Here is a 26,520-nt window from a genome sequence, read left to right on the forward strand (position 1 = left end):
AAAATCTCCAAACTGGAGATGGCCACCTTTTTCCAGTCAAGCACCATGGTTTCGGTCTTACAGGTGCTGTTTCTTTCCCTGCCATGTCACACTCAGCAGCATACCGTACAACTGCATGCTGAAGGTCCATGTCCTATGAAGCCAAAAGGACAACGTTATTTGCAAATGGCAGAGACAGTCCTAGGCTGCACCTTAAATTCTGTCAGTAAAAATGATCATATTTTTGAGATCAGCCTCAAAAATAACACATTTACAAAATAAAATGAATAAATAGACATTGTAGTGGTGTAAGGGGAAGTAGGATGGCTTGTTTAACTATAAACCAAGATGGAGCTCTCTCAGGAGGGATGCGCGAGATGTCTAAGGCTGAAGGCGTAATAATGAAGTAAATGCTCAGGGAGCCACAACCCTTTTTTATCAACTGGCTGTTGCAATGTACTCCAATGCTACCTAGGGTGCTTATTGTTCCAGTGAAATTAATTGACTAAATTATCATACTGTTTTAAATATTGGAAATAAATATTTACAGTTATATACTGAAGCAGAGAAGTAACTTTAGGAAGGCAATTCATTTTGAGTATGTAGTTTGTTATTTTGAGTACCTCAGAGCAGTGGTTCTCAATTCTGGTGCTTGTGCTAAATGAGTTGACAACAGTCCCAAATGAATTTTAGCTCTTATTACTAGATCTTAGAATCACACCTGAGAAACCACAAAAGCAGAGATTTGGCTTATCTTAATCCGCTTAAGATCAATTTGCACCAGATCAGCAAGAGACAACATTTGTTTTCTTCGCCGACTGGCCTCAACGAAACATGGCGTTCCTGATTGGTTGGTGACTCGGCTTTAGTGACGTCCTTGAGATTCACTCGCTTGTGAGTGGAAGTTGTCCTGGGTTACTGGGGTGACAGACTCTGCTGAGAGTCGGTTTGCAAAAGTTTTTTGCTGTTTCGGTGTTTCCTAAACTTTAAGAGGTTGCATGGAAAGTTCTTTGAGACTCGATTGCGTGGCGGTGCAGTGTCCGAGAGCAAGGCGTGAGGGGGCAGAGAGCAGCAGCGAGCATGAGCAAGCTAATGCAAAAAGCTTTTTTTACTGTTGCAGTAGGTTTTTAAGTGATCTGGTTTGGTCCATCCCAATGGCACTGTCTTCCAATAAGCAGTTGCCATGGAGGGCAGGTCCACGCCCCGTACCATTATGCTCAGGGTAAGTCATTAACAGACTGCTTGGTAATTTCATGTGGTAAAATATCTTGTACGTTCGTTACTATCTTACATCAAATGTTACAAGACAAATACTGTTTCTGATACTAGTTTTTCATTTACACCAATGTATTGCAAATATCACTAGCTCTTGTTTAGCATCAGACACATACAGAAGGATTCATCTGCTATAAGGTTTAAAAACCATTGATTACCTTGGTTGCAATAAACACGTAGTATTCAAAGAAAGGCACTGCCCCAGAGGGACAAATTTAGTGATCTCCCTAAGTCTCTAAAAAATTTTTTGAAGTAGCACACAATTCTTAAATTCCAAATTAAATTTATGAAAATTTTTGAAATTGTTTTTGTAAATAAATAGTGCTAGGCATGGATTAATGTTATTATTATTATTATATATTTTTTTTTTTATTATTTTTGAGACTGAGAATCTTACATTTACATTTTGTTGGGAATGGGAAGACATTCCTCCAGCAGGGAACAGTCAATGAAAATGTTAGGGAAAGTGATTTATAGCCTGCGCTAGCTCACATATTGGAGGCTCCTGGAGGGGATGTAGACCTTCAGCAGTAGGTGGAGGTAAAAGGGTGCAGTGCCAGTGATTTTAACTTGATATGAGCCTCGAGCGGTAACCAATGCAGAGAGATAAAGGAAGGAGTTACATGGGCTCTCATTGAAGAGCAGATGAGCTGCAGCATTCTGGAGCATCTGTAGAGAAATAAGGGTGCAGGATGGAAATCCAGCTAGAAGGGCACTGTCGGAGTCCAGCCTTGAAATGACAAGACTTTGCACTAAAAGTCGTGCATCATGATCATGCAGATCTGCATGATGGAGCTGTGTTAGCAATGTCCTCTTTGAAGGACAACTGATCATCCAGTATCACTCTAAGATTTCTTACCGAACTACATGGGGTAATGGTGGATGATTCCAGCTGGATTGAGAAACTGTGTTGAATGCGTGGAGTTGCAGAGAAGGTGATGTAAGCAGTTGGTGATGTTTTTTTTCCATATCCTTCAGGCAGTTTGATTTGAGTAAAAAATTTGGAAATTTAGTGGAAAACAGCCCTTTGTAGTGTTTTGGCAAGAAAAAAAAAGGAGAGAGACTGGTCTGTATTTTTCATCCACTGAGGTGTTGATTGATGGTTTTTTGAACAGGGAGGTTACCCAGGTCTGTGTAACCCCGCTGGCCCTACACCACCCAACCCGCTCCGAGCTGGGATCGGACCGGCGACCTTCCGCATGGCAGTTGTTCTAACAAGTAGGCCAAAGACCATGGCCCCTAGCGTCTGTCACCAGAGCACCTTTAGAGGTCAGAGGAGTGAGGTTTACCTGCACAGCACTTCACTAGCTGGCCTCCGTTACACCTGCTTAAAAGTGGTGGAAATGTGCCAGTGTGCCATTTGTTCTCTTTGGCGCCGTTCATACCGCAGTGGCGACGCTAGTTGATGCGCCAGCAGCTTTTGACCGCTGAGTGGCACTTTAACCACAGATTTACAGCTTTGCCTTTTCACAATACTAAATAGACGGTTCTGTATGTGTACTTTATGTGATGTGATGTGTTCAATTAAAATATAATTTTGTTTTAGTTTTCTTAGTAATAAACATGCGTTTACACTATACTGTAGGCTATGTTTTAGAAATGATACATGGTGAAAAGCCCTAGGCTGCAAAAACCAAATATAAGAATTAAATTCTTTAGCCTTTATAGTGCCCTATTAAATTGCGTTAGGGTGAAATAAATGTTTCGATTTCTTTCACCATCATGGCGATGTTATTACCTCAAATCTTAAACGTGCGCATATGAAAAACAGCACACACTACAAAATAATATTAAGATTATTGTGCCAGTGGAGCACATCACCTGATTGTGAACTTGTGATCACCTGAACTTACTTTATCAGTAGGCTATTTATTATTTATTACAGGCTATGTTACAAACATTTGACCAACTGCCACTTCATAAAAAACACTCTCATGCACTCAGAACTAGTGGCAGTTATGAATTAAATAAATGGGCATACCCGCACGCAAAGTGAGCCGCATATTATTTTTCGTCTGTTCATTTTCTCTGTTCATTTCTCTTTCACACGCATGCAGAAAAAGAAAAAAAATCTGCTTGTTTAAAAAAAAGCGCATTATGTCCACTAATGTATAATAATAATAACAATAATTAGCTATATCTAGGTCTAAAGCAAAATTGTTACCTGTTGCACCGCATAGGCTAGCCTATAATGTGGAAAAATATAATTCACAACCTGGGATGCGTTTCCCAACACCATCGTTAGCCAGCTATGTCGTTTGTTGATTTGCCATTTCCCAAAAGTTCGTATATGATAGTTTCGTTTTTACATATAGTATTGCATTAATTGCAGAGACGTTAAATAGCAAATTTGAATGCTAAAGGATTTCGGATACGTATAAAATAGCTAGTTTATCAGACTCGCCAAGCAAGAGTCTTCCATGCAGTAATTGTTAGAGTTCACATACATATCAAAATCTCTGGATGCCAAATGTAGAAAGAAAAAGCTATAAATTAATACATTTATAGTAAGAAGGCTCTAGTTTCAATGAGTAACTAAAAATACAATTTTAGAGGATACAAAAGTTTGGATAAAAGCATTTTTAGGAGAACTGGAAAAGTCAACGCAAAACACTTGATATTAAGTACACTCCCAAAGCAAATGACTTTATATTTCTTCAGACTGAATACAAAAAGAGCATTTGGGAGAATAATATTATAAGATTGAGCAAGTTTGTGATTTAGAGCAGTTATGAGTAGAGACTTCACCAACTTTATTATATAAGAGGAATTTATGTAAAACTCGGATCATTCTGTCAGCTAAATATATTATTCCAAAAACTCACGCAAACAGGTAAAGAAATCTGAGATCTATTAGTAATTGAGCGAATGTCTTTGTTTGACATGTACTGAGAAGATTTGTGCAGTCAAATATAAAATAATGTGTAAAACTTTAGGGCCAGGCTTGACTGAAGGTATTATACAATCAGGGATTGCACAGAAACAATGTTGTATTCCTCTGAAAAGACTGAAGAAGAAGACAAACTAATCTGTACACAAATGTTTCCCTCTGTTGTCAAGAGACTGATTGAGAAGCTTGCCCATTTCAAATGGCGGCGGTATAAGCCACGGCGGTAATGGTCACTTTGAACTCTCACCTACTGTAGACAGCATATATACCTGCTATTTATATGAATTATTTTGAAATTTAATAATATACAGTGGTGGCCAAAATTATTACAACAGTAGTGTTTTCACCTGCTAAAAATGGTTTTAAGTCAGTTTTCTTTTGCTGAAGTGTGTTAGTAGGAAATAATAAAATAACATTTAAAAACACAAAACATTTTTAGCTGGTGAGAATACAGGTGTTCTAATAATTCTGGCCACCACTGTATACCATAAACTTAAAATATGAACATGTCTGAATATCCCTCATTATATACAAGCAACTATTTGCCCTTTGTTTATAAAATAAGGCAATGTTTAGTGTCTAATGATAGAGAAACACTTTATTTTGTTATTTTGAACAAAACAGTGAACAAAAGCTAAAAAAGTTTTAGAATATTTGTTCGCCAGTAATAATTTTGTGGTCTTTGTTTATTAAAAATGTATTTGAAATGCATATTTGTTTTACATTTATTTGTTTAAAGACATTGAAGACGTGCTAAAAGAGAAATGAATTTATTATATTATTGTTTCTGAACAAAAACCCTAGACTGAAGGAAAGTTTAAAAATGTCATTGTTCTTTAGTAATAAGTTTGTGTTTGCAAATCCAGATCATTACAATAATAAAAATGACGACCCAGATGTTTGAGGGATAGGTTTTATTTTAAATGAAATATTTTTTTTTCTGTGCGGTTTGCATTCATAATATTAATCTAATTATAAATCATAGTAAAGTTTATTTCTTTTATTATATTCATAACAGCTTTTACAGTCATTGGTCCCGACGATGTCGATGTCACAGGGTACCTGTTACATTTCTAAGCGCTGTCATCACATGGTCGTTTCCGATGACTCAAAATAAACCTTATTTAATATTTTTTAAACGTTAGCAGGACGATTTTAATTTGTAAATAAGATGGCTAGAAGTAATATAATTCGTATTTCATTAAATATGACAGTGTTTTTAATCTCTCCCATAAGACATAGAGGCTCGACTTCAAATTATGTGCAGCTAAGCACCCTCTACAGGAGAACTATTTAAAAGGCGCTTAAAAAAGGATTGCCGCCCAAATAAAGTTTCCTTAACGGCAGAAAAGCCAATTTGTACTCCGTGAATATCTAAATGGAACAACCGTGTAAGAAAAGGTATGTATGAAGTTTTTGACCTAATGTTTCTTGTGATTTGACTGTTACTGTTTCAAGTAGGCCTAATGGAATGTGATCAGCTCGCATCAACATCGATCCATTTTAACTCAGCCTATATGGTAGTCAGTTGTTGTAAACTAGATTTTAAAAAGCATAAATATTTTGTTTTCAAGTACAGAAAGTGATATAGGCAAAAAAAAAATTCAATTTAATCACCATCTGTCATGAAAACCTGTATAAAAATCAAGTAGTTTTGCATGCTTTAATAATGTATCTTTAGATTGGGTATATATTACATGATTAATAATCATTTTTAGACTGTGTGTGAGTGTGGATATATATATATATATATATATATATATATATATATATATATATATATATATATATATATATATATATATATATATATTATTTTAAAAGTATTATTATTGATAATTATATCCAGTTCCCTTAAAACTTTGCTTAAATATAAAACCAAAAATTAAATAACTGCTTGGTCTGACAAGTTTTCAGGACATTTCAGCACAACACTGTTTAACTAACTGCCCGATGGCCTTAAATGTTTTGCCACCTTCTAAAATTATTTTTTACATTTATAGATGTCACAGTACAACACCCGTAAAAAACACAACCTAGGAAGCGTGAAGGGTGAAGGTAAGCCTATCTGTTACCTCTTGAGAACGCATCGACTGATGTAGAGACATCAGTGACAGACGAATCCTGTGATGACGGCTCTTTGAGTTCCAGTTCAGAAGAGACTCAAGAGAAGAAAAACAAAATCAAGAAACAGAGAAAGAACAAGAAGAAGGACAAGAAGAATAAAAATGACAAGATCAAACGAGGTCCAGTTTTAATTTTATGGTAGTTATTTCTGTTTACATCATAATGAATGATACGATTAGTTTTCTTTTTAAAATAACAGTTTGGTGTGTCATTTGTTTCAATTGTCTCCTCTCTATGCAATCCACAATTAAATGTGTTTTTGAAAATCTTTCACAAGCACATGTACACACTCTCTCTCTCTCTCTCTCTCTCTCTCTCTCTCTCTCTCTCTCAGACAAACATGCTCTTTCTCTCACACACACATACAGTTCATGCTCACTCTCTTATACACTCACACACACAAGTACACATGTACATGCGCTCTCTCTCTCTCTCTCTCTCTCTCTCTCAGACACACACACAAGTACATGCTCTCTCTCTCACACACAGTCTTATACACAATCACACACACCTGAACACACTCTCACTCACACACTCACTCTTGTACATGCTCTCTCACACACGCCTACATTCTATCTCTCTGTCTCAAATGTACTGTTTTCACGCTCTTACACACACACAGATGTGCTAGTGTTAATGATACTTCTTTCTATTATTTTACGTGCTCATTAGGCTTAGGATAGGTGGTTGCATTGTGATTATTTGGTCATGAAGGTATTAATTGTTTTAAATAGTTTTTCAGCTAATAATGTTCGTGATGTCATACATCGCTACAAAAGGCTTTTGAAGCTGACAAGACGTGGAGCAACCATGACCAGAGCATTCCAGAGAGAAGGTGTCTCTCGAAATGCAGTGGCCCAGCTCGCTCCTATTGCAGAGCTGTACTTTGCTAACAGGGAGCAATTTAACAGCATCAGCTTCACACCAGGAAAATGAACAGAGTTTGCTCAAACGTGTAGAGAGCTCATTGTTGGAGATGTTCACATAAAAGTCCTATCAATGAAAAGGAAGGGTTCACTTTTGCCTTTCTGTCTGAATATTCGAGCAATTCGAGCTTACTCAATTCACCTGTATACCACATGTCTTTGGACTTGTGGGGGAAACTGGAGCACTCGAAGGAAGCCCACATGGTATGCCACAGAAATGCCACCTGACCCAGCCGAGGCTCAAACCATCAACCTTTTGCTGTGAGGCAAACGTGTTACCCACTGCGCCACCATGTCACCTCGTCATCTAAATTGTATTTCTAAAATTAGTTATTTTTCAGCCTACTATGTTAAAGACAATGAAAAAAAAACATTCTCAGTGGGTAGCACGTTCGCCTCACAGGAAGAAGGTCACTGGTTCGAGCCTCGGCTGGGTCAGTTGGTGTTTCTGTGTGGAGTTTGCATGTTCTCCCGATGTTCGCGTTGGTTTCCTCTGGGTGCTCCGCTTCCCCCCACAAGTCCAAAAACATGTGGTAGAGGTGAATTGGGTTGGCTAAATTGTCCTTAGTTCATGTGTGTGAATGATTGTGTATGGATGTTTCCCAGTGATGGGTTGCAGCTGTAAGGGCATCCGTTGCATAAAAACATATGCTGGATAAGTTGGCTGTTCATTCCACTGTGGATGTAACAACAATTGTTCTTAATTGTCCTGAACCGAATGTTTTCTTCAGCTTAATTACCTGGGCTGTTAATTTTTTTATTTTATTTTTGTTTTGACAGCAATAAATTAAAAGCAGTTGGACGAACTAATGACTCTGGTATTTATTTGTATGTTCTTGTACGTGTGGCGCTGTTGTGTTTTTGTCTTCAAATACTTGCATCAGTGTCACTACTACCTGTCTGTTGACTATCTGCTGAACATTTACAGATTAGTAGCCATGCTGTCTGTGATGTTGGCTCCTTACAGTCATTCAACAGCATTTCTTAGGTTTTCACTTCATTTTGATGGGCCCAGTGTGACAACAGATGAGCTGATAAATGTACCTTAAAAGGCACCTATGGTAAAAAATCTACTTTTCAAGCTGTTTGGACAGACATATGTGCATGTATGGTGTATAGACCATCATATTGGGGTGATATAAGCACACCCAGTGCTTTTTTTTCAATTTAACAACATAAAAACAATGGAGCAATTGGAGCGGTTTTCAAACCGACCGCAACTTTACGTAGGAGTGCGGTCCCCCCGCCCACCAATATTGATCCCAGAAGCTCCCTGTGATCTTAACTAGCATGCGTTTTAGAATTCTAAACATCGGTTTCTATCAGGGTTCACTCAAGTCAACGGCTGGGCGCCTCGGACCGCTGCAGACTTGAATTGCCGTTGTGTGTACCCTAATAGAAACCTATGTTTAGAATTAAAAAATGCGTGGCGCGATGATTCGGAACACTTCATGTTTCTGCCCTGCCACAGAGAGTGTCTGGTGTGCCATGTCGCGGCTTCGAGCGGCGCATCCGGTGCCTCAGTAAAAGTTCATTCAGTGTGCATGGTTATTAGTTTCTGTGTACAAGCTCGGCACTTGAAACTAGCACACAGTTGGCTGTAAAACTGTACAAAGACACATATGATTTTGTACTCTCTGCTTGGTCTGTGTCCGAGTCGTACATGTACGACTGATTGCTGAACCTCTCACTCCTGCTCCTTCTCTGTCTGCCTGTCAGACTCTGTTGCAAATGCAGAGCGGGTGAGCTCATGGCCCCGCCCCTTGTTACGTTGGCGGGAAGCCGAAACTAATTTACATGTAAAGCAACACATCCATAAATCAGCGAACTGTGGACACGCCCCCAACATGACACTTTTTAACACATTATAATAAAAAAATCTGAATTGTGTTTTAAACTGAACCTAAACTGGCACACTCAGAAGAACCATAATATTAATATTAAATCATAAAAAAGAGGTAAACTATGTGCCCTTTAAAGTAAAATAACTGTCTACTGAAAGTTAGGTTAAATGCAACAAATAGTTAATTGAACACTCTTAGATTGTACCTAACCCTAATTTTATATTTGATTAAAGTTCATGTTAAAATATCTTGCGTTGCTACTTATAGGCATCTGAATGTTTACTCAAAGTCTATTCATAAACTGGATAACAACTACATGCAGACAATAACAACAAACATCTTGGTGGTCAATGTTCTGAAAACTTGTTGAGGATTTGTTGCATATCTACTAATACATTGCTGAACATCTGTTGAAGATTTGTTGCATATCTACTGATACACTGTTGAACATCTAGAACCTAATTAGGTAACACTTATCTTACCGAAAGTTTAATAAATGTTTACATGCTGTAGACATTGTATTGATTGCCTAAGAACATTTAAAGACAATCTACAGATACTATCCAGATGAAAGTAAACAGATAAGAACTTGAAAAGTAACTTACGGTCAGCAGACTATCTAAAGGGGGACCATCAAAATAAAGTGTTACCCGGTTTCTTTTCGTTGGCATCTTGTTGAAGGCATACAAAAAATCCATGCCAAATGATTGCCGAAATGGCCCAGTGGCCAAGGGATAAGGCATCAACCTCCAGGGCTTGGGATTGTTGGTTCAAATGCCATCTAGGTTGTCTTTGAAGGTCTCACTTCAATTTGGGAGCAATGTTTGGTGGATGAAACACGGTAGCTGTGAAAACCTTCTTGAGATGTGTTTGCATGTCATTAACTTCCTGCATTGCCATGCATGTTACCTCTTATGACTAAAAGGGTAACGAGATACCTAACGCGAAAGGCCATTTCGAATCCTGCATGGTGCCTACAGAGAGGAGACGGTGTAAAAAGACGGTGTAAAAATGGTGCTTACATATAAAGCTGGTGGGTTGTTCAAGATCCGTAAACAAATCTATCAACCGAATCATTGCCGCTCCTTTTTTTGTCTGTATAGTTGTACATGTTAGACTGATTTAGATCAGAAGTCCACTAAATGTTCATTAAGTAAAGTCACAGCAAAAGCTGCTACAATTAACATAAAAACATCATGGATAGCACAGCACCGCTGCTTTTTCTATGACTGTCGTAGGACTCGTCCGGGATTTGAACCCGGGACCTCTCGCAACCAAAGCGAGAATCACACCCCTAGACCAACGAGCCCAGTAGAAGCAGTCTGCAGTGCCACAAAAAATTCTGTGAGACCGATCCAATCTACTCTTTGTTTATGTTGTTTTTGTTACGTGTGTCAGCAACTCCCTGGAGGCATATTACAGTTCACAGTAAGTATAAAACAGTCCAGTGGCCTAATGGATAAGGCACCAGCCTTCGAAGCTGGGGATTGTGGGTTTAAAGTACCAACTGGGTTGTCTTTGATGCAGTTCCCTTTAGGTTGACTGTGCAAGACAATCCAGTATTACCTTTAAAAAGCTAGGTTCATACCCTTAGGTCAAAAAGACATGACAATGGAAAACTCCTCAGAGAAGCTGTTTTGTCATTAGGTGTACACATCAGATCGTCTGAATGCAATATGGCATAGGGATCCTAAAGAACTGTTTTCTGAGTAACAAGAACTTCCTGAGCCATACATCAGATATGACAAAGGCTAGTGTTGACCCAGTGGCCTAATGGATAAGGCAGGGGATTGTGGGTTCAAGTCCCATCTGGGTTGTCTTTGTTGGGTTACATTTAAGTTGTGTGAAACAATTCCGACTGGTCTTCTCAAAACTTAGGCGTGATGATCTGAGGACAATAGTTAGCTTCGAATTCTCAGACTTGCTGCACACTTCAAATAAGATTCATCCAATTCATCCGATGGACTAGAAATCCATTGGGGCTTCCCCGTGCAGGTTTGAATCCTGCCAACTATGTTGTTTTGCACGTCCACTTATGTTGTTGTTCTCTTTTCTTCCAAGCCTCCTATACGTAATTGCAATCCTCCTCTGCATCTCACAAACAAGCCCCTGTCACTTAGTGACCAGGCAGCTGTGGGTGAGTGACAGTGGTTTGCCGCGACCGTACAGTCATCCGTACTCTGTGTTGTGGCCAGAGAAATCCCAGTTTGAATCCCAGTCACAAACCAGTGTCCCTTAGTGTCCAGGCAGCTGCAGAGCTTTTCGGTGAGTGAGCGGTGTGCCGTGATCGTATAGTGGACAGTACTCTGTGTTGTGGCCGCAGCAACCCCGGGTCGAATCTGGGTCACGGCAGCGTGTTCCTGTTAACTGCGAGCAATGCTTGTGCCGCTTTTTACAACCTCAGGCCATTTATGCCCCAACTGTGCTGCGTTCAATGTTGCCCACATTCAGCAGAAAAAGTCAACGGGATGCCAGCATGCGTAGTCGTGGCCGAGAGTTTAAGGCGATGGAGTTGAAATCCATTGGGGTCTCCCCGCGCAGGTTCGAACCCTGCCGACTACGGAACAGCCAGCTGCCTTTGCTTTTTCTCTCTGTGAGAGGAACTGTGGCTTTTGCTCTGAATTCAGATCATCAGCTTGTGTGGAAAGAGTGCCCATGAAGTTAGCTGAGTTTGTTAGATTAGAGAGCTATGCTGTCCCTGCTTCCCAGAGATTGTACGGAAAAGTTGCACTAGAGCTAGTGCACCTTCCTCTACCCCTGTTGACCCTGTGCTTGGTTGCCACCTCACCTCACACCTCCAAAAGGCCCAGGCGAAATGTGCTTTTGGCCATACTTTTGGACCATGGCTTTGGTAACACCTAATGACTTCAAGGTCTTTCACGGTGCAGCTCAGCAGTGGCATGGCACAGCTCTGAAACGCTGTTTCCTGGAGGACGCCTGCATCTGTTTTTTTTTAAGAGCAGGAGAGAGAAAGCAGACGTCTGTAGTCGTGGCCGAGTGGTTAAGGCGATGGACTAGAAATCCATTGGGGTTTCCCCGCGCAGGTTCGAATCCTGCCGACTACGATGTTTTGCACGTCCACTTATGTTGTTGTTCTCTTTTCTTTCAAGCCTCCTATACATAATTGGAATCCTCCTCTGCAACTCACAAACAAGCCCCTGTCACTTAGTGACCAGGCAGCTGTGAGTGAGCGACAGTGGTTTGCCGCAACCGTACAGTCATCCGTACTCTGTGTAGTGGCCAGAGAAATCCCAGTTTGAATCATGGTCACAAACCAGAGTCCCTTAGTGTCCAGGCAGCTGCAGAACTTATCGGTGAGCGAGCGGTGTGCCGTGATCGTATAGTGGTCAGTACTCTGTGTTGTGGCCGCAGCAACCCCGGTTCGAATCCGGGTCACGGCAGCGTGTTCCTGTTAACTGCGAGCAATGCTTGTGCTGCTTTTTACAACCTCAGGCCATTTATGCCCCAACTGTGCTGCGTTCAATGTTGCCCACATTCAGCAGAAAAAGTCAATGAGCTGCCACCATGCGTAGTCGTGGCCGAGAGGTTAAGGCGATGGACTTGAAATCCATTGGGGTCTCCCCGCGCAGGTTCGAACCCTGCCGACTACGGAACAGCCAGCTCCTTTTGCTTTTTCTCTCTGTGAGAGGAACTGTGGCTTTTGCGACGTTTGGTTGCGGGCCTGCGTGTTTAATCCCATATTGAATAATTCAAGTCCAGCGACTAGTCGCAATTTAGCTTTTTTTTGTAGTCCCTACACTCTGATGTTGCCTAGAGAAACGTTCAATAAATCGACAGCAACATCTTGTACGGCTCATCCAGATTGGGATTTGATAGTTTTTTTCCAAGTCGCCCCGTCCTTTTTGGCTGTCCCTTTGTGGCACATTTTCCCCACTCCATCTGCTTCTGGAGAGTTGCTTTATGCACAGCTCTTTTCAAGACTGATGCTAGCACAGTTCCAAAAGGCCCAGGCGAAATGTGCTTTTGGCCATGCTTTTGGACCATGGCTTTGGTAACACCTAATGACTTCAAGGTCTTTCACGGTGCAGCTCAGCAGTGGCATGGCACAGCTCTGAAACGCCGTTTCCTGGAGGACGCCTGCATCTGGTTTTTTTAAGAGGACGCAGGTCTGTGCTGTGATGAGAAAGTGTTGTTAGCCGGCAAGGGGCTTGCAGAGGTCCAACTCCGCAAACAGGTGCCTCGGCAGACAGGAGCCCGGATAGCTCAGTCGGTAGAGCATCAGACTTTTAATCTGAGGGTCCAGGGTTCAAGTCCCTGTGCGGGCGAAGGCCTGTCTGCTTGTCTGAGACCTCGTTGTTCTTTTCATATCACTTGGTGGCTGTCCATTGTGGTGTGGCCTGCGAGAGCACGTTGCTCTGAATTCAGATCATCAGCTTGTGTGGAAAGAGTGCCCATGTTAGTTAGCTGAGTTTGTTAGATTAGAGAGCTATGCTGTCCCTGCTTCCCAGAGATTGTACGGAAAAGTTGCACTAGAGCTAGTGCACCTTCCTCTACCCCTGTTGACCCTGTGCTTGGTTGCCACCTCAGCAGGAGAGAGAAAGCAGACGTCTGTAGTCGTGGCCGAGTGGTTAAGGTGATGGACTAGAAATCCATTGGGGTTTCCCCGCGCAGGTTCGAATCCTGCCGACTACGTTGTTTTGCACGTCCACTTATGATGTTGTTCTCTTTTCTTTCAAGCCTCCTATACGTAATTGGAATCCTCCTCTGCAACTCACAAACAAGCCCCTGTCACTTAGTGACCAGGCAGCTGTGAGTGAGCGACAGTGGTTTGCCGCGACCGTACAGTCATCCGTACTCTGTGTTGTGGCCAGAGAAATCCCAGTTTGAATCATGGTCACAAACCAGAGTCCCTTAGTGTCCAGGCAGCTGCAGAACTTATCGGTGAGCGAGCGGTGTGCCGTGATTGTATAGTGGTCAGTACTCTGTGTTGTGGCCGCAGCAACCCCGGTTCGAATCCGGGTCACGGCAGCGTGTTCCTGTTAACTGCGAGCAATGCTTGTGCTGCTTTTTACAACCTCAGGCCATTTATGCCCCAACTGTGCTGCGTTCAATGTTGCCCACATTCAGCAGAAAAAGTCAATGAGCTGTCACCATGCGTAGTCGTGGCCGAGAGGTTAAGGCGATGGACTTGAAATCCATTGGGGTCTCCCCGCGCAGGTTTGAACCCTGCCGACTGCGGAACAGCCAGCTGCTTTTGCTTTTTCTCTCTGTGAGAGGAACTGTGGCTTTTGCGACGTTTGGTTGCGGGCCTGCGTGTTTAATCCCATATTGAATAATTCAAGTCCAGCGACTAGTCGCAATTTAGCTTTTTTTTGTAGTCCCTACACTCTGATGTTGCCTAGAGAAACGTTCAATAAATCGACAGCAACATCTTGTACGGCTCATAAGATTGGGATTTGATAGTTTTTTTTCCAAGTCGCCCAGTCCGTTTTGGCTGTCCCTTTGTGGCACATTTTCCCCACTCCATCTGCTTCTGGAGAGTTGCTTTATGCACAGCTCTTTTCAAGACTGATGCTAGCACAGTTCCAAAAGGCCCAGGCGAAATGTGCTTTTGGCCATGCTTTTGGACCATGGCTTTGGTAACACCTAATGACTTCAAGGTCTTTCACGGTGCAGCTCAGCAGTGGCATGGCACAGCTCTGAAACGCCGTTTCCTGGAGGACGCCTGCATCTGTTTTTTTTTAAGAGCAGGAGAGAGAAAGCAGACGTCTGTAGTCGTGGCCGAGTGGTTAAGGCGATGGACTAGAAATCCATTGGGGTTTCCCCGCGCAGGTTTGAATCCTGCCGACTACGTTGTTTTGCACGTCCACTTATGTTGTTGTTCTCTTTTCTTTCAAGCCTCCTATACGTAATTGGAATCCTCCTCTGCAACTCACAAACAAGCCCCTGTCACTTAGTGACCAGGCAGCTGTGGGTGAGCGACAGTGGTTTGCCGCGACCGTACAGTCATCCGTACTCTGTGTTGTGGCCAGAGAAATCCCAGTTTGAATCACGGTCACAAACCAGTGTCCCTTAGTGTCCAGGCAGCTGCAGAGCTTATCGGCGAGCGAGCGGTGTGCCGTGATCGTATAGTGGTCAGTACTCTGTGTTGTGGCCGCAGCAACCCTGGTTCGAATCCGGGTCACGGCAGCGTGTTCCTGTTAACTGCGAGCAATGCTTGTGCTGCTTTTTACAACCTCAGGCCATTTATGCCCCAACTGTGCTGCGTTCAATGTTGCCCACATTCAGTAGAAAAAGTCAACGAGCTGTGACCATGCGTAGTCGTGGCCGAGAGGTTAAGGTGATGGACTTGAAATCCATTGGGGTCTCCCCGCGCAGGTTCGAACCCTGCCGACTATGGAACAGCCAGCTGCTTTTGCTTTTTCTCTCTGTGAGAGGAACTGTGGCTTTTGCGACGTTTGGTTGCGGGCCTGCGTGTTTAATCCCATATTGAATAATTCAAGTCCAGCGACTAGTCGCAATTTAGCTTTTTTTGTAGTCCCTACACTCTGATGTTGCCTAGAGAAACGTTCAATAAATCGACAGCAACATCTTGTACGGCTCATCAAGATTGGGATTTGATAGTTTTTTTTCCAAGTCGCCCAGTCCGTTTTGGCTGTCCCTTTGTGGCACATTTTCCCCACTCCATCTGCTTCTGGAGAGTTGCTTTATGCACAGCTCTTTTCAAGACTGATGCTAGCACAGTTCCAAAAGGCCCAGGCGAAAGTGTTGTTAGCCGGCAAGGGGCTTGCAGAGGTCCAACTCCGCAAACAGGTGCCTCGGCAGACAGGAGCCCGGATAGCTCAGTCGGTAGAGCATCAGACTTTTAATCTGAGGGTCCAGGGTTCAAGTCCCTTTTCGGGCGAAGGCCTGTCTGCTTGTCTGAGACCTCGTTGTTCTTTTCATATCACTTGGTGGCTGTCCATTGTGGTGTGGCCTGCGAGAGCACGTTGCTCTGAATTCAGATCATCAGCTTGTGTGGAAAGAGTGCCCATGTTAGTTAGCTGAGTTTGTTAGATTAGAGAGCTATGCTGTCCCTGCTTCCCAGAGATTGTACGGAAAAGTTGCACTAGAGCTAGTGCACCTTCCTCTACCCCTGTTGACCCTGTGCTTGGTTGCCACCTCAGCAGGAGAGAGAAAGCAGACGTCTATAGTCGTCGCCGAGTGGTTAAGGTGATGGACTAGAAATCCATTGGGGTTTCCCCGCGCAGGTTCGAATCCTGCCGACTACGTTATTTTGCACGTCCACTTATGATGTTGTTCTCTTTTCTTTCAAGCCTCCTATACGTAATTGGAATCCTCCTCTGCAACTCACAAACAAGCCCCTGTCACTTAGTGACCAGGCAGCTGTGGGTGAGCGACAGTGTTTGCCGCGACCGTACAGTCATCCGTACTCTGTGTTGTGGCCAGAGAAATCCCAGTTTGAATCATGGTCACAAACCAGAGTCCCTTAGTGTCCAGGCAGCTGCAGAGGTTATCGGTGAGCGAGCGGTGTGCCGTGATCGTATAGTGGTCAGTACTCTGTGTTGTGGCCGCAGCAACCCCGGTTCGAATCCGGGTCACGGCAGCGTGTTCCTGTTAACTGCGAGCAATGCTTGTGCTGCTTTTTACAACCTCAGGCCATTTATGCCCCAACTGCGCTGCGTTCAATGTTGCCCACATTCAGCAGAAAAAGTCAATGAGTTGCCACCATGCGTAGTCGTGGCCGAGAGGTTAAGGCGATGGACTTGAAATCCATTGGGGTCTCCCCGCGCAGGTTCGAACCCTGCCGACTATGGAACAGCCAGCTGCTTTTGCTTTTTCTCTCTGTGAGAGGAACTGTGGCTTTTGCGACATTTGGTTGCGGGCCTGCGTGTTTAATCCCATATTGAATAATTCAAGTCCAGCGACTAGTCGCAATTTAGCTTTTTTTTGTAGTCCCTACACTCTGATGTTGCCTAGAGAAACGTTCAATAAATCGACAGCAACATCTTGTACGGCTCATAAGATTGGGATTTGATAGTTTTTTTTCCAAGTCGCCCAGTCCGTTTTTGGCTGTCCCTTTGTGGCACATTTTCCCCACTCCATCTGCTTCTGGAGAGTTGCTTTATGCACAGCTCTTTTCAAGACTGATGCTAGCACAGTTCCAAAAGGCCCAGGCGAAATGTGCTTTTGGCCATGCTTTTGGACCATGGCTTTGGTAACACCTAATGACTTCAAGGTCTTTCACGGTGCAGCTCAGCAGTGGCATGGCACAGCTCTGAAACGCCGTTTCCTGGAGGACGCCTGCATCTGTTTTTTTTTAAGAGGACGCAGGTCTGTGTCCAGGGTTCAAGTCCCTGTTCGGGCGAAGGCCTGTCTGTTTGTCAGAGACCTCGTTGTTCTTTTCATATCACTTGGTGGCTGTCCATTGTGGTGTGGCCTGCGAGAGCACGTTGCTCTGAATTCAGATCATCAGCTTGTGTGGAAAGAGTGCCCATGAAGTTAGCTGAGTTTGTTAGATTAGAGAGCTATGCTGTCCCTGCTTCCCAGAGATTGTACGGAAAAGTTGCACTAGAGCTAGTGCACCTTCCTCTACCCCTGTTGACCCTGTGCTTGGTTGCCACCTCACCTCACACCTCCAAAAGGCCCAGGCGAAATGTGCTTTTGGCCATGCTTTTGGACCATGGCTTTGGTAACACCTAATGACTTCAAGGTCTTTCACTGTGCAGCTCAGCAGTGGCATGGCACAGCTCTGAAACGCCGTTTCCTGGAGGACGCCTGCATCTGTTTTTTTTAAGAGGACGCAGGTCTGTGCTGTGATGAGAAAGTGTTGTTAGCCGGCAAGGGGCTTGCAGAGGTCCAACTCCGCAAACAGGTGCCTCGACAGACAGGAGCCCGGATAGCTCAGTAGGTAGAGCATCAGACTTTTAATCTGAGGGTCCAGGGTTCAAGTCCCCGTTCGGGCGTAGGCCTGTCTATTTGTCAGAGACCTCGTTGTTCTTTTCATATCACTTGGTGGCTGTCCATTGTGGTGTGGCCTGCGAGAGCACGTTGCTCTGAATTCAGATCATCAGCTTGTGTGGAAAGAGTGCCCATGAAGTTAGCTGAGTGTGTTAGATTAGAGAGCTATGCTGTCCCTGCTTCCCAGAGATTGTACGGAAAAGTTGCACAAGAGCTAGTGCACCTTCCTCTACCCCTGTTGACCCTGTGCTTGGTTGCCACCTCAGCAGGAGAGAGAAAGCAGACGTCTGTAGTCGTGGCCGAGTGGTTAAGGCGATGGACTAGAAATCCATTGGGGTTTCCCCGCGCAGGTTCGAATCCTGCCGACTACGATGTTTTGCACGTCCACTTATGTTGTTGTTCTCTTTTCTTTCAAGCCTCCTATACATAATTGGAATCCTCCTCTGCAACTCACAAACAAGCCCCTGTCACTTAGTGACCAGGCAGCTGTGGGTGAGCGACAGTGGTTTGCCGCAACCGTACAGTCATCCGTACTCTGTGTTGTGGCCAGAGAAATCCCAGTTTGAATCATGGTCACAAACCAGAGTCCCTTAGTGTCCAGGCAGCTGCAGAACTTATCGGTGAGCGAGCGGTGTGCCGTGATCGTATAGTGGTCAGTACTCTGTGTTGTGGCCGCAGCAACCCCGGTTCGAATCCGGGTCACGGCAGCGTGTTCCTGTTAACTGCGAGCAATGCTTGTGCTGCTTTTTACAACCTCAGGCCATTTATGCCCCAACTGTGCTGCGTTCAATGTTGCCCACATTCAGCAGAAAAAGTCAATGAGCTGCCACCATGCGTAGTCGTGGCCGAGAGGTTAAGGCGATGGACTTGAAATCCATTGGGGTCTCCCCGCGCAGGTTCGAACCCTGCCGACTACGGAACAGCCAGCTCCTTTTGCTTTTTCTCTCTGTGAGAGGAACTGTGGCTTTTGCGACGTTTGGTTGCGGGCCTGCGTGTTTAATCCCATATTGAATAATTCAAGTCCAGCGACTAGTCGCAATTTAGCTTTTTTTTGTAGTCCCTACACTCTGATGTTGCCTAGAGAAACGTTCAATAAATCGACAGCAACATCTTGTACGGCTCATCCAGATTGGGATTTGATAGTTTTTTTTCCAAGTCGCCCCGTCCTTTTTGGCTGTCCCTTTGTGGCACATTTTCCCCACTCCATCTGCTTCTGGAGAGTTGCTTTATGCACAGCTCTTTTCAAGACTGATGCTAGCACAGTTCCAAAAGGCCCAGGCGAAATGTGCTTTTGGCCATGCTTTTGGACCATGGCTTTGGTAACACCTAATGACTTCAAGGTCTTTCACGGTGCAGCTCAGCAGTGGCATGGCACAGCTCTGAAACGCCGTTTCCTGGAGGACGCCTGCATCTGGTTTTTTTAAGAGGACGCAGGTCTGTGCTGTGATGAGAAAGTGTTGTTAGCCGGCAAGGGGCTTGCAGAGGTCCAACTCCGCAAACAGGTGCCTCGGCAGACAGGAGCCCGGATAGCTCAGTCGGTAGAGCATCAGACTTTTAATCTGAGGGTCCAGGGTTCAAGTCCCTGTGCGGGCGAAGGCCTGTCTGCTTGTCTGAGACCTCGTTGTTCTTTTCATATCACTTGGTGGCTGTCCATTGTGGTGTGGCCTGCGAGAGCACGTTGCTCTGAATTCAGATCATCAGCTTGTGTGGAAAGAGTGCCCATGTTAGTTAGCTGAGTTTGTTAGATTAGAGAGCTATGCTGTCCCTGCTTCCCAGAGATTGTACGGAAAAGTTGCACTAGAGCTAGTGCACTTTCCTCTACCCCTGTTGACCCTGTGCTTGGTTGCCACCTCAGCAGGAGAGAGAAAGCAGACATCTGTAGTCGTGGCCGAGTGGTTAAGGTGATGGACTAGAAATCCATTGGGGTTTCCCCGCGCAGGTTCGAATCCTGCCGACTACGTTGTTTTGCACGTCCACTTATGATGTTGTTCTCTTTTCTTTCAAGCCTCCTATACGTAATTGGAATCCTCCTCTGCAACTCACAAACAAGCCCCTGTCACTTAGTGACCAGGCAGCTGTGAGTGAGCGACAGTGGTTTGCCGCGACCGTACAGTCATCCGTACTCTGTGTTGTGGCCAGAGAAATCCCAGTTTGAATCATGGTCACAAACCAGAGTCCCTTAGTGTCCAGGCAGCTGCAGAACTTATCGGTGAGCGAGCGGTGTGCCGTGATCGTATAGTGGTCAGTACTCTGTGTTGTGGCCGCAGCAACCCCGGTTCGAATCCGGGTCACGGCAGCGTGTTCCTGTTAACTGCGAGCAATGCTTGTGCTGCTTTTTACAACCTCAGGCCATTTATGCCCCAACTGTGCTGCGTTCAATGTTGCCCACATTCAGCAGAAAAAGTCAATGAGCTGCCACTATGCGTAGTCGTGGCCGAGAGGTTAAGGCGATGGACTTGAAATCCATTGGGGTCTCCCCGCGCAGGTTCGAACCCTGCCGACTGCGGAACAGCCAGCTGCTTTTGCTTTTTCTCTCTGTGAGAGGAACTGTGGCTTTTGCGACGTTTGGTTGCGGGCCTGCGTGTTTAATCCCATATTGAATAATTCAAGTCCAGCGACTAGTCGCAATTTAGCTTTTTTTTGTAGTCCCTACACTCTGATGTTGCCTAGAGAAACGTTCAATAAATCGACAGCAACATCTTGTACGGCTCATAAGATTGGGATTTGATAGTTTTTTTTCCAAGTCGCCCAGTCCGTTTTGGCTGTCCCTTTGTGGCACATTTTCCCCACTCCATCTGCTTCTGGAGAGTTGCTTTATGCACAGCTCTTTTCAAGACTGATGCTAGCACAGTTCCAAAAGGCCCAGGCGAAATGTGCTTTTGGCCATGCTTTTGGACCATGGCTTTGGTAACACCTAATGACTTCAAGGTCTTTCACGGTGCAGCTCAGCAGTGGCATGGCACAGCTCTGAAACGCCGTTTCCTGGAGGACGCCTGCATCTGGTTTTTTTAAGAGGACGCAGGTCTGTGCTGTGATGAGAAAGTGTTGTTAGCCGGCAAGGGGCTTGCAGAGGTCCAACTCCGCAAACAGGTGCCTCGGCAGACAGGAGCCCGGATAGCTCAGTCGGTAGAGCATCAGACTTTTAATCTGAGGGTCCAGGGTTCAAGTCCCTGTGCGGGCGAAGGCCTGTCTGCTTGTCTGAGACCTCGTTGTTCTTTTCATATCACTTGGTGGCTGTCCATTGTGGTGTGGCCTGCGAGAGCACGTTGCTCTGAATTCAGATCATCAGCTTGTGTGGAAAGAGTGCCCATGTTAGTTAGCTGAGTTTGTTAGATTAGAGAGCTATGCTGTCCCTGCTTCCCAGAGATTGTACGGAAAAGTTGCACTAGAGCTAGTGCACTTTCCTCTACCCCTGTTGACCCTGTGCTTGGTTGCCACCTCAGCAGGAGAGAGAAAGCAGACATCTGTAGTCGTGGCCGAGTGGTTAAGGTGATGGACTAGAAATCCATTGGGGTTTCCCCGCGCAGGTTCGAATCCTGCCGACTACGTTGTTTTGCACGTCCACTTATGATGTTGTTCTCTTTTCTTTCAAGCCTCCTATACGTAATTGGAATCCTCCTCTGCAACTCACAAACAAGCCCCTGTCACTTAGTGACCAGGCAGCTGTGAGTGAGCGACAGTGGTTTGCCGCGACCGTACAGTCATCCGTACTCTGTGTTGTGGCCAGAGAAATCCCAGTTTGAATCATGGTCACAAACCAGAGTCCCTTAGTGTCCAGGCAGCTGCAGAACTTATCGGTGAGCGAGCGGTGTGCCGTGATCGTATAGTGGTCAGTACTCTGTGTTGTGGCCGCAGCAACCCTGGTTCGAATCCGGGTCACGGCAGCGTGTTCCTGTTAACTGCGAGCAATGCTTGTGCTGCTTTTTACAACCTCAGGCCATTTATGCCCCAACTGTGCTGCGTTCAATGTTGCCCACATTCAGCAGAAAAAGTCAATGAGCTGCCACTATGCGTAGTCGTGGCCGAGAGGTTAAGGCGATGGACTTGAAATCCATTGGGGTCTCCCCGCGCAGGTTCGAACCCTGCCGACTGCGGAACAGCCAGCTGCTTTTGCTTTTTCTCTCTGTGAGAGGAACTGTGGCTTTTGCGACGTTTGGTTGCGGGCCTGCGTGTTTAATCCCATATTGAATAATTCAAGTCCAGCGACTAGTCGCAATTTAGCTTTTTTTTGTAGTCCCTACACTCTGATGTTGCCTAGAGAAACGTTCAATAAATCGACAGCAACATCTTGTACGGCTCATCCAGATTGGGATTTGATAGTTTTTTTTCCAAGTCGCCCAGTCCGTTTTGGCTGTCCCTTTGTGGCACATTTTCCCCACTCCATCTGCTTCTGGAGAGTTGCTTTATGCACAGCTCTTTTCAAGACTGATGCTAGCACAGTTCCAAAAGGCCCAGGCGAAATGTGCTTTTGGCCATGCTTTTGGACCATGGCTTTGGTAACACCTAATGACTTCAAGGTCTTTCACGGTGCAGCTCAGCAGTGGCATGGCACAGCTCTGAAACGCCGTTTCCTGGAGGACGCCTGCATCTGTTTTTTTTAAGAGCAGGAGAGAGAACGCAGACGTCTGTAGTCGTGGCTGAGTGGTTAAGGCGATGGACTAGAAATCCATTGGGGTTTCCCCGCGCAGGTTCGAATCCTGCCGACTACGTTGTTTTGCACGTCCACTTATGTTGTTGTTCTCTTTTCTTTCAAGCCTCCTATACGTAATTGGAATCCTCCTCTGCAACTCACAAACAAGCCCCTGTCACTTAGTGACCAGGCAGCTGTGGGTGAGCGACAGTGGTTTGCCGCGACCGTACAGTCATCCGTACTCTGTGTTGTGGCCAGAGAAATGCCAGTTTGAATCACGGTCACAAACCAGTGTCCCTTAGTGTCCAGGCAGCTGCAGAGCTTATCGGCGAGCGAGCGGTGTGCCGTGATCGTATAGTGGTCAGTACTCTGTGTTGTGGCCGCAGCAACCCCGGTTCGAATCCGGGTCACGGCAGCGTGTTCCTGTTAACTGCGAGCAATGCTTGTGCTGCTTTTTACAACCTCAGGCCATTTATGCCCCAACTGTGCTGCGTTCAATGTTGCCCACATTCAGTAGAAAAAGTCAACAAGCTGCGACCATGCGTAGTCGTGGCCGAGAGGTTAAGGCCATGGACTTGAAATCCATTGGGGTCTCCCCGCGCAGGTTCGAACCCTGCCGACTATGGAACAGCCAGCTGCTTTTGCTTTTTCTCTCTGTGAGAGGAACTGTGGCTTTTGCGACGTTTGGTTGCCGGCCTGCGTGTTTAATCCCATATTGAATAATTCAAGTCCAGCGACTAGTCGCAATTTAGCTTTTTTTGTAGTCCCTACACTCTGATGTTGCCTAGAGAAACGTTCAATAAATCGACAGCAACATCTTGTACGGCTCATCAAGATTGGGATTTGATAGTTTTTTTTCCAAGTCGCCCAGTCCGTTTTGGCTGTCCCTTTGTGGCACATTTTCCCCACTCCATCTGCTTCTGGAGAGTTGCTTTATGCACAGCTCTTTTCAAGACTGATGCTAGCACAGTTCCAAAAGGCCCAGGCGAAAGTGTTGTTAGCCGGCAAGGGGCTTGCAGAGGTCCAACTCCGCAAACAGGTGCCTCGGCAGACAGGAGCCCGGATAGCTCAGTCGGTAGAGCATCAGACTTTTAATCTGAGGGTCCAGGGTTCAAGTCCCTGTTCGGGCGAAGGCCTGTCTGTTTGTCTGAGACCTCGTTGTTCTTTTCATATCACTTGGTGGCTGTCCATTGTGGTGTGGCCTGCGAGAGCACGTTGCTCTGAATTCAGATCATCAGCTTGTGTGGAAAGAGTGCCCATGTTAGTTAGCTGAGTTTGTTAGATTAGAGAGCTATGCTGTCCCTGCTTCCCAGAGATTGTACGGAAAAGTTGCACTAGAGCTAGTGCACCTTCCTCTACCCCTGTTGACCCTGTGCTTGGTTGACACCTCAGCAGGAGAGAGAAAGCAGACGTCTGTAGTCGTGGCCGAGTGGTTAAGGCGATGGACTAGAAATCCATTGGGGTTTCCCCGCGCAGGTTCGAATCCTGCCGACTACGTTGTTTTGCACGTCCACTTATGATGTTGTTCTCTTTTCTTTCAAGCCTCCTATACGTAATTGGGAATCCTCCTCTGCAACTCACAAACAAGCCCCTGTCACTTAGTGACCAGGCAGCTGTGAGTGAGCGACAGTGGTTTGCCGCGACCGTACAGTCATCCGTACTCTGTGTTGTGGCCAGAGAAATCCCAGTTTGAATCATGGTCACAAACCAGAGTCCCTTAGTGTCCAGGCAGCTGCAGAACTTATCGGTGAGCGAGCGGTGTGCCGTGATCGTATAGTGGTCAGTACTCTGTGTTGTGGCCGCAGCAACCCCGGTTCGAATCCGGGTCACGGCAGCGTGTTCCTGTTAACTGCGAGCAATGCTTGTGCTGCTTTTTACAACCTCAGGCCATTTATGCCCCAACTGTGCTGCGTTCAATGTTGCCCACATTCAGTAGAAAAAGTCAACAAGCTGCAACCATGCGTAGTCGTGGCCGAGAGGTTAAGGCGATGGACTTGAAATCCATTGGGATCTCCCCGCGCAGGTTCGAACCCTGCCGACTATGGAACAGCCAGCTGCTTTTGCTTTTTCTCTCTGTGAGAGGAACTGTGGCTTTTGCGACGTTTGGTTGCGGGCCTGCGTATTTAATCCCATATTGAATAATTCAAGTCCAGCGACTAGTCGCAATTTAGCTTTTTTTGTAGTCCCTACACTCTGATGTTGCCAAGAGAAACGTTCAATAAATCGACAGCAACATCTTGTACGGCTCATCAAGATTGGGATTTGATAGTTTTTTTTCCAAGTCGCCCAGTCCGTTTTGGCTGTCCCTTTGTGGCACATTTTCCCCACTCCATCTGCTTCTGGAGAGTTGCTTTATGCACAGCTCTTTTCAAGACTGATGCTAGCACAGTTCCAAAAGGCCCAGGCGAAATGTGCTTTTGGCCATGCTTTTGGACCATGGCTTTGGTAACACCTAATGACTTCAAGGTCTTTCACGCTGCAGCTCAGCAGTGGCATGGCACAGCTCTGAAACGCCGTTACCTGGAGGACGCCTGCATCTGTTTTTTTTTAAGAGGACGCAGGTCTGTGTCCAGGGTTCAAGTCCCTGTTCGGGCGAAGGCCTGTCTGTTTGTCAGAGACCTCGTTGTTCTTTTCATATCACTTGGTGGCTGTCCATTGTGGTGTGGCCTGCGAGAGCACGTTGCTCTGAATTCAGATCATCAGCTTGTGTGGAAAGAGTGCCCATGAAGTTAGCTGAGTTTGTTAGATTAGAGAGCTATGCTGTCACTGCTTCCCAGAGATTGTACGGAAAAGTTGCACTAGAGCTAGTGCACCTTCCTCTACCCCTGTTGACCCTGTGCTTGGTTGCCACCTCACCTCACACCTCCAAAAGGCCCAGGCGAAATGTGCTTTTGGCCATGCTTTTGGACCATGGCTTTGGTAACACCTAATGACTTTAAGGTCTTTCACGGTGCAGCTCAGCAGTGGCATGGCACAGCTCTGAAACGCCGTTTCCTGGAGGACGCCTGCATCTGGTTTTTTTAAGAGGACGCAGGTCTGTGCTGTGATGAGAAAGTGTTGTTAGCCGGCAAGGGGCTTGCAGAGGTCCAACTCCGCAAACAGGTGCCTCGGCAGACAGGAGCCCGGATAGCTCAGTCGGTAGAGCATCAGACTTTTAATCTGAGGGTCCAGGGTTCAAGTCCCTGTGCGGGCGAAGGCCTGTCTGCTTGTCTGAGACCTCGTTGTTCTTTTCAAATCACTTGGTGGCTGTCCATTGTGGTGTGGCCTGCGAGAGCACGGTGCTCTGAATTCAGATCATCAGCTTGTGTGGAAAGAGTGCCCATGTTAGTTAGCTGAGTTTGTTAGATTAGAGAGCTATGCTGTCCCTGCTTCCCAGAGATTGTACGGAAAAGTTGCACTAGAGCTAGTGCACCTTCCTCTACCCCTGTTGACCCTGTGCTTGGTTGCCACCTCAGCAGGAGAGAGAAAGCAGACGTCTGTAGTCGTGGCCGAGTGGTTAAGGCGATGGACTAGAAATCCATTGGGGTTTCCCCGCGCAGGTTCGAATCCTGCCGACTACGTTGTTTTGCACGTCCACTTATGATGTTGTTCTCTTTTCTTTCAAGCCTCCTATACGTAATTGGAATCCTCCTCTGCAACTCACAAACAAGCCCCTGTCACTTAGTGACCAGGCAGCTGTGGGTGAGCGACAGTGGTTTGCCGCGACCGTACAGTCATCCGTACTCTGTGTTGTGGCCAGAGAATTCCCAGTTTGAATCATGGTCACAAACCAGAGTCCCTTAGTGTCCAGGCAGCTGCAGAGGTTATCGGTGAGCGAGCGGTGTGCCGTGATCGTATAGTGGTCAGTACTCTGTGTTGTGGCCGCAGCAACCCCGGTTCGAATCCGGGTCACGGCAGCGTGTTCCTGTTAACTGCGAGCAATGCTTG

General features: G+C 45.6%; 35 non-coding genes and 1 pseudogene across 35 annotated transcripts; 35 read left to right on the forward strand and 1 right to left on the reverse strand.

Moving 5' to 3' along the window:
* The window catches only part of LOC130222042 (zinc finger protein 729-like), a 632,497-nt pseudogene that overhangs the window by 408,991 nt on the left and 196,986 nt on the right, over positions 1–26,520 (reverse strand).
* On the forward strand, positions 12,025–12,106 carry trnas-aga (transfer RNA serine (anticodon AGA)). Its single transcript has one exon. It is a non-coding gene; the product is annotated as a tRNA-Ser (tRNA).
* Positions 12,371–12,442, forward strand: trnah-gug (transfer RNA histidin (anticodon GUG)). Its single transcript has one exon. It is a non-coding gene; the product is annotated as a tRNA-His (tRNA).
* Positions 12,571–12,652, forward strand: trnas-uga (transfer RNA serine (anticodon UGA)). Its single transcript has one exon. It is a non-coding gene; the product is annotated as a tRNA-Ser (tRNA).
* On the forward strand, positions 13,255–13,327 carry trnak-uuu (transfer RNA lysine (anticodon UUU)). Its single transcript has one exon. It is a non-coding gene; the product is annotated as a tRNA-Lys (tRNA).
* On the forward strand, positions 13,613–13,694 carry trnas-aga (transfer RNA serine (anticodon AGA)). Its single transcript has one exon. It is a non-coding gene; the product is annotated as a tRNA-Ser (tRNA).
* On the forward strand, positions 13,959–14,030 carry trnah-gug (transfer RNA histidin (anticodon GUG)). The gene has a single exon. It is a non-coding gene; the product is annotated as a tRNA-His (tRNA).
* Positions 14,159–14,240, forward strand: trnas-uga (transfer RNA serine (anticodon UGA)). Its single transcript has one exon. It is a non-coding gene; the product is annotated as a tRNA-Ser (tRNA).
* Positions 14,774–14,855, forward strand: trnas-aga (transfer RNA serine (anticodon AGA)). The gene has a single exon. It is a non-coding gene; the product is annotated as a tRNA-Ser (tRNA).
* trnah-gug (transfer RNA histidin (anticodon GUG)) lies at positions 15,120–15,191 on the forward strand. Its single transcript has one exon. It is a non-coding gene; the product is annotated as a tRNA-His (tRNA).
* trnas-uga (transfer RNA serine (anticodon UGA)) lies at positions 15,320–15,401 on the forward strand. The gene has a single exon. It is a non-coding gene; the product is annotated as a tRNA-Ser (tRNA).
* On the forward strand, positions 15,834–15,906 carry trnak-uuu (transfer RNA lysine (anticodon UUU)). The gene has a single exon. It is a non-coding gene; the product is annotated as a tRNA-Lys (tRNA).
* On the forward strand, positions 16,537–16,608 carry trnah-gug (transfer RNA histidin (anticodon GUG)). The gene has a single exon. It is a non-coding gene; the product is annotated as a tRNA-His (tRNA).
* On the forward strand, positions 16,737–16,818 carry trnas-uga (transfer RNA serine (anticodon UGA)). The gene has a single exon. It is a non-coding gene; the product is annotated as a tRNA-Ser (tRNA).
* On the forward strand, positions 17,896–17,968 carry trnak-uuu (transfer RNA lysine (anticodon UUU)). Its single transcript has one exon. It is a non-coding gene; the product is annotated as a tRNA-Lys (tRNA).
* trnas-aga (transfer RNA serine (anticodon AGA)) lies at positions 18,253–18,334 on the forward strand. The gene has a single exon. It is a non-coding gene; the product is annotated as a tRNA-Ser (tRNA).
* On the forward strand, positions 18,599–18,670 carry trnah-gug (transfer RNA histidin (anticodon GUG)). The gene has a single exon. It is a non-coding gene; the product is annotated as a tRNA-His (tRNA).
* On the forward strand, positions 18,799–18,880 carry trnas-uga (transfer RNA serine (anticodon UGA)). Its single transcript has one exon. It is a non-coding gene; the product is annotated as a tRNA-Ser (tRNA).
* On the forward strand, positions 19,484–19,556 carry trnak-uuu (transfer RNA lysine (anticodon UUU)). The gene has a single exon. It is a non-coding gene; the product is annotated as a tRNA-Lys (tRNA).
* trnas-aga (transfer RNA serine (anticodon AGA)) lies at positions 19,842–19,923 on the forward strand. The gene has a single exon. It is a non-coding gene; the product is annotated as a tRNA-Ser (tRNA).
* trnah-gug (transfer RNA histidin (anticodon GUG)) lies at positions 20,188–20,259 on the forward strand. Its single transcript has one exon. It is a non-coding gene; the product is annotated as a tRNA-His (tRNA).
* trnas-uga (transfer RNA serine (anticodon UGA)) lies at positions 20,388–20,469 on the forward strand. Its single transcript has one exon. It is a non-coding gene; the product is annotated as a tRNA-Ser (tRNA).
* Positions 21,072–21,144, forward strand: trnak-uuu (transfer RNA lysine (anticodon UUU)). The gene has a single exon. It is a non-coding gene; the product is annotated as a tRNA-Lys (tRNA).
* Positions 21,430–21,511, forward strand: trnas-aga (transfer RNA serine (anticodon AGA)). The gene has a single exon. It is a non-coding gene; the product is annotated as a tRNA-Ser (tRNA).
* trnah-gug (transfer RNA histidin (anticodon GUG)) lies at positions 21,776–21,847 on the forward strand. The gene has a single exon. It is a non-coding gene; the product is annotated as a tRNA-His (tRNA).
* Positions 21,976–22,057, forward strand: trnas-uga (transfer RNA serine (anticodon UGA)). Its single transcript has one exon. It is a non-coding gene; the product is annotated as a tRNA-Ser (tRNA).
* trnas-aga (transfer RNA serine (anticodon AGA)) lies at positions 22,591–22,672 on the forward strand. Its single transcript has one exon. It is a non-coding gene; the product is annotated as a tRNA-Ser (tRNA).
* Positions 22,937–23,008, forward strand: trnah-gug (transfer RNA histidin (anticodon GUG)). Its single transcript has one exon. It is a non-coding gene; the product is annotated as a tRNA-His (tRNA).
* Positions 23,137–23,218, forward strand: trnas-uga (transfer RNA serine (anticodon UGA)). Its single transcript has one exon. It is a non-coding gene; the product is annotated as a tRNA-Ser (tRNA).
* trnak-uuu (transfer RNA lysine (anticodon UUU)) lies at positions 23,651–23,723 on the forward strand. Its single transcript has one exon. It is a non-coding gene; the product is annotated as a tRNA-Lys (tRNA).
* On the forward strand, positions 24,009–24,090 carry trnas-aga (transfer RNA serine (anticodon AGA)). Its single transcript has one exon. It is a non-coding gene; the product is annotated as a tRNA-Ser (tRNA).
* On the forward strand, positions 24,356–24,427 carry trnah-gug (transfer RNA histidin (anticodon GUG)). Its single transcript has one exon. It is a non-coding gene; the product is annotated as a tRNA-His (tRNA).
* Positions 24,556–24,637, forward strand: trnas-uga (transfer RNA serine (anticodon UGA)). Its single transcript has one exon. It is a non-coding gene; the product is annotated as a tRNA-Ser (tRNA).
* On the forward strand, positions 25,714–25,786 carry trnak-uuu (transfer RNA lysine (anticodon UUU)). Its single transcript has one exon. It is a non-coding gene; the product is annotated as a tRNA-Lys (tRNA).
* Positions 26,072–26,153, forward strand: trnas-aga (transfer RNA serine (anticodon AGA)). Its single transcript has one exon. It is a non-coding gene; the product is annotated as a tRNA-Ser (tRNA).
* trnah-gug (transfer RNA histidin (anticodon GUG)) lies at positions 26,418–26,489 on the forward strand. The gene has a single exon. It is a non-coding gene; the product is annotated as a tRNA-His (tRNA).

The sequence above is a fragment of the Danio aesculapii genome, chromosome 4, assembly GCF_903798145.1.
Source record: "Danio aesculapii chromosome 4, fDanAes4.1, whole genome shotgun sequence".
Taxonomy (NCBI): Eukaryota; Metazoa; Chordata; class Actinopteri; order Cypriniformes; family Danionidae; genus Danio; species Danio aesculapii.